This window comes from Leptonychotes weddellii, chromosome 5, assembly GCF_054177405.1.
Source record: "Leptonychotes weddellii isolate Sample4059 chromosome 5, ASM5417740v2, whole genome shotgun sequence".
Classification (NCBI taxonomy): domain Eukaryota; kingdom Metazoa; phylum Chordata; class Mammalia; order Carnivora; family Phocidae; genus Leptonychotes; species Leptonychotes weddellii.
Window position 1 is genome coordinate 99244365 of NC_138373.1, and position 5790 is coordinate 99250154.

Here is a 5790-nt window from a genome sequence, read left to right on the forward strand (position 1 = left end):
AATAACCAAAGCAAAATTTAAACAGGATCATTTGGATTCTGATGCACTCCTTGGAGCTCAAACACAGAAAATTTCAGAGAAATAGAAAGAGGTTCTACTTATTTATTCATTCAACTAATATTGATAAAGTACCTACCATGAGCCAGAAATATATTGGTGAATATAAAATTTCAGGTCCTTGCTCTCTTCTGTTTCCATTATTCATTGGGTATTGTTTGGGAAACTTTGCTCACCCGAAGAGTGGGCCAACTGGAAACATGCTTCCAAAAAGGATTTAGGTTCATTCCATAGATATGCAAAGGGTCATTAAGAGGGAAATAGAGTTGTTTAGGAACAGATCACTCTTCCTGTGAGTAATAGCCTACCCTGTCCTCACAAATGACCATATCCCTCCTGCACAAAATTCCTCAATGACATAATGTTAGACTGACTGGACCACTAGTTTATATTAGTATAGAAATGTTTATGTTCCCTTGTCCCTTTTTCTTGTTAACAGAATGATTCAACTGTTACTTCAAGTATGCAGCTAAGCTTTCTAACCTTTAACTTTGTGTGGTCATTCACACACATCCATTGATTTTCTTTTTCAGTTTAACCAATCTGCATGATGATTATCCCCCCTAGAGTTAAGAGTCTTGCAGGTGTTAATTACTGTGTTTAAAATAAGATAATATAAACACCTATTCTGAAAGTTTTGGTACTGAGCTACACTTTCATTCAGGTGTCAGTAGGTGGCAGCACATTATTTTTTGTTCACTGAGGGAGGAAGGGGAAATACATTTTTCAACAAACCCTATTTTGGAAAGACCGTCCTGACTAGAACAAAGGCAAATAGTTTCTATATATAATCTTTATTATCTCATAAAAGTATTCCTTTAATTCTATGCATTATTATGTATTTGTTGTGCCTTTATTTCAAATTCTATCCACGTTACCTCATCATTGACACACAATTATATGTACCAAATTAGTTTTATTTAGGTTTTGAGTAATTAGCTTTTTGTAATAAAGAGCCAGTTAAGGAATGAAAACCCTGAGTAATGTGAACTTGTTTTGGAAAGCTATCTCTGAGGAGATGTTGGACATTAGGGACCGGGGTGGGGGGCGGGCTAGGGAGAAGTTGTCTTCCCTAGGTCAGTTCTCAGATTGTTGTTGGGCCGTCTAAGGGCAAGACAGATGGAAATAAAAATCACTGATCTATTATTTAGCTATTTGGACCTTATCTCTTTCCAAGGATTTTGATCCATGCCAGTGTTTTTAGAGAAAGAGAGCATATTTGCTCTTTAGAAAAGCTCAAAATAATTTTGAAGGAACGTAAACCACTTGGTTTTTAAAGCTAAAATACTTCCAAACTTCAAAAAATGTATAAGGACAAAGCAATCAGTTCAATTCAACAAATACTGAGTGCTTGTGCTAGGAAAGACTCAGTTTTCTCTACTACTCACACAGAACTCCTCTTTCTGACTCTTCTGGTCACCAAATGTAACTGGTTCTTCTCCCCATACCAAGCAGTTCTCTGGGACACCAGCTGGGTGTTCTACAGTGTAACTCAATTCTAACACTGTCTACCTGCGGAGCGTGTCAGATTCCACAGGGTAAGGGCTCAGCCCCACAAGACTACTCCCATTCTCTTGCAATGCCAGTCACAAATCATAGGTTACTCATAACTTCTGTCTGACATGGCCACAAATCAGGGGTTCCTACAACCTCCTCTCGGGTTCAGTTAATTTGCTAGCATGGCACACAGAACTCAGGGAAACACCTAATTGTTTACTATTTCCAGATGAAGAGATAACAAATGTCAAAGTCTGGAAGGGTCCCAAGTGCAGGAGCTCTGTCCTCATGGAGTAGGGTGCTTCACCCTCCTAGTGTGGATATGTTTGCCAGTCTGGAAGCTATCCAAACCTCCTATTTGAGTTTATGGAAGTTTCTTCATGTAGGCATGATCAATTATTAACTCAATTTCCAGCTCCTCTCCTCTCTCTGGAACATGGGGCAGGGCTGAAAATCCTAAGCTTCTAATCATGGCTGGGTCTTTCTGCTGACCAGCCCCCATCCAGGAGCCATCCAAGACCTACCCAGAGTCACCTGATTGGAACAAAAGATGTTCCTAGTGCTCTTTCACTTAGGAATTTATAAGGGTTTTAGGAGCCCTGGGCTAGGAACTGGGGGCAGAAACCAACATATATATTTTCTATTATCTCACAGTGCTCCTTTATTTAATTATTCAACAAACATGTTTTGACTTTTATTCTTTAAAGGGTATTATGCTGACTGCTGTAGAAGTACCAAATAAGTGTGACATACTTCCCGCCCTCTGGTAATTATTCTAAGACAAAGGGTAAGACATAGAATACCAACCAATATAAGGCACATGGCTGTGTTTAGTAAACATTTTTTGAATGAACGGATTGCAATAAATAGTTGTTAAAATTTGCTATGGGACTTCAAAGAGGAAAATCGAGTGGACAGGTTAGGAAAAGGTATATGAAAGATGCAGTTTCTGCCATGGCTTTGGAAGACAAATGCAATCGAAGGGCAGGGTGGCAGAGGCTCTTCCAGGTGCCTGGAACACCAGGAGCAAAATCATATTGGGAAACAATACATAGTCCAGTTTGGCAGGAAGGTAGCTCAAGGCATCAGTCTCCCACTTGAAGAATCAGCAAGGCACACAGTGGGACATAATAACTCCTTGCCAACGCATTTACTAAATCAAGAGTTAAGGCCTGGACTAAGGGCCCTCCAGGCTGGCCTTTGGCATTCAGAGCCCAGTCTCTTATGAGGTGGGGACAAACCCTTTGTTCTTCCTTGTCAACCAAGGTAACAATTGGTGACAATTTTTCTTTCTTTATTTAGAACAATGGAATTTTTAAAAATGATATATACATAATTTAAAATACAAGCAATTCTAAAAAATATGAGTAAGAAAAAAATACCCCAAATTTCATCTCCCAGGATACAATCATTGTTAACATTAGATATCACTTCAGATCCTTTCCTCTGCATATATACAGATGGAGAGCTGTCTGGCAAGGAATAGTTTTGCAAGAATGGAACCATAGTACATGCTAATTTTACAGAAATTATTAAATGTAATTCTACTTGAATTTAAAAAGAAAAGAAACTGATAAAATGAAGGAATTATGGAAACTTAGGTTAAATGTTTCATTGATTTTAGTTGCTTTAAAAAAAAATAGATAATATATTCATGTGGTACACATTTCAAAGGCTACACGTTAGTGAAAAGCCATGAAAATTCTCCCTCCCCTCCTATCTCCCATCTAACCAGTGTTCTTCCCCAGAGGTATCCATGTTACCAATTTGTTGTCTACCTTTTCAGCGTTCAGCATTTTTAAAATTCCTTTACCGCAAAGATATTATAGTTCCTAAAATAAGGACAAAATGATTGTAAGAGATTTATAGATTATTAGAAGCCATACAATTTTGGAGCTGTTATGTTTTAATAATTGTGTTTTAATTTTTTTTGTAATAGTATCTAATGCTGGGCACCATACTAAGAAATTCACATGGGTTATTTCATTTGCCACCCACAACAACATTATCATCTTCATCTTACTGGCAAGGAAACCGAGATAGTTAAATACTTTGTCAGAGGCCAAAAGTAAGAATTGACAGAGCCCACATTTAAACTCAGGTGGTCTAATTCCTGACATACCCACTACATACACTGCCTTCTTTTAATACTGAATAGAATACCAGTGTCTTTCCCCTGGCATATCCACTCATTTCTTGTGTAGCTTGATTTCATCTCTGTTAGTCTTTCCCAAGAAAGGCTGCATCTGCTAAGGCCTCTCATGTTTGAGAATGTGTACGTATTACCTTTATTCTCAAACAACAAAACCACCTCGTTATTCCTAAGTCACAGTTTCTTTCCTTCAGAATTCTGTAGACAGAGCTCTATTATCTTCATTGATTGCCGTGGAGAAGTCTAGCCAGCCTAACTCTGTTCTCTTGTGTAGGTGACTTGTTTTTTTCCTACCTGGATTCCTCTGACTCTTCCTTTTAATCCCCCAAGGTACTTAGCCCAACCAGGCTATGTATCTGTTTTAATAATTCCATAGCAGTTCTTCCTGGAACATGGACTGCCTATTTCACATGCAAAATTACTTCTTCATTAATTTGGGTGAAATTTTCTTTTAAAAATACCTGCTTTCTGTTTCATTTGTCTGGTTCTCTACTTCAGAGCCTAGAAGGATCATCACTAGCTCGGTTTCACATCTGTGACTTCCTCTTTAATTGTCAAAAAATCCTTTATTCTTTCTTTCTGAATGTGCAGTGATGTCACCAAGGCTTCCTCTCGGTCAGGACTGCAATTCTGTTTTCAGTCTATTTGATCTTTATCTTTCACATGTATTAGTTCTCTTATGGTGTTGTTTTGGTCCTCAAGTTGCAGTCTTAGCTGTATCCCTTTTTACCTCTGCTGTTTTACCATTTTATTTTAAAGATTTTATTTATTTATTTGACAGAGAGAGAGAGAGCCAGAGAGCACAAGCAGGGGGAATGGCAGAGGGAGCAAGAGAAGCAGGCTCCCAGCCCAGCAGGGAGCCCAATGCGGCTCTATCCCAGGATGCTGGGATCACGACCCAAGTGGAAGACAGACGCTTAACCAACTGAGCCACCAAGGCGCCCCTGCGTTTTTACCATTTTTGTCTTTGAAGTTTTATTATGTTTTTATATAGCACAAAAACGCTGGCAGTGAAATTTTTTAAATTTAAATTTTTGAGTCACATTTTCTTTCAGACGGGGTCCCTCGCCTTTTACTCTTACATGTTCTTGTCTGTTCTCCTTTTTAATTGTTATATTTATTGGTATTATTTTGCTGTAGTATATTTGCATCCATCACATCATTTATTTTCCTCTCTCTCATGCTCAACAGGAAAAGCATTTGCCAAGATCTCCTACTTAGGTCGAGATATTATGGGTAAATTCTTCTTGATTTCCTTCCCATACTATCTAGGGCATGTTGTTGTCCCCTCCAAGTTGCAGGTGAGGACCATTCTCCTGCTGCCCGAGGTGTGCCCAGGTGTGCAGGGGATGGCAATAGACATCAGCTGGGGCTGTGTGCAGCCTTTGAGGGAAAATCAATGCAAACCTAGTGAATCACACACACACACACACACACTACAAGGATATACTTTAATTCCCAGAAAGTGTAAAATCTACATTTATATTTAAAAAGGAAAACATTGTCCTAACTGCAGCATGACCTGTACAGCTGCTTCTGGAAACATAATGATGTTTCTTTCATTATTATTCAGGGGACGGTATAATGTAATGGTTGAGAGCACAACCCCCTAGGTTCAAATCCTAGCTTTGCCATCTACTAGCTCTGTAGCCATGAACAAGATGTTTCTGTTTCTAAGCCTCGGCTTCCAAATTGGGGCTGATGATCGACCCTATCTACAGAGTTGTTGTGAGTCAGAAGTGGATTTGTATATAGGAAGCCTTTAGCACAGTGCCTGGCATATAGTTAAGGATGTAATAAATGCCAGCTGTTATTATCCAAAAGAGTAGCAGTTTCCTTTTATTTTTCCTCCTGCTTTCAGAATTTGATCCAGAAACTTCATGAGTGAGGGCCATTAATGAGCCATCCACCTTCTGATAGTTCATCTTGGCTAAACAAGGACTGAAAATCTGAAAATAAAAACATGGATCACTCACAGATTGCTGGTGAAATGTAAATGATACAATCACTCTGGAAAGCAGTTTAACAGTTTCTTAAGAAACTAAACATGCAATTACCTTTCAACCCAGCAATTGTACTCTTGG

General features: G+C 38.7%; 1 long non-coding RNA gene across 1 annotated transcript in view; it reads left to right on the plus strand.

Moving 5' to 3' along the window:
- LOC145721774 (uncharacterized) overlaps positions 1 to 4553 on the plus strand; it is a 95025-nt gene extending 90472 nt beyond the window's left edge. Inside the window, exon 3 of the long non-coding RNA XR_014145670.1 lies at positions 4488 to 4553. This is a non-coding gene — a long non-coding RNA (uncharacterized LOC145721774). The remainder of the gene's footprint in view (positions 1 to 4487) is intronic.
- The last annotated feature ends 1237 nt before the right edge of the window (positions 4554 to 5790 follow it).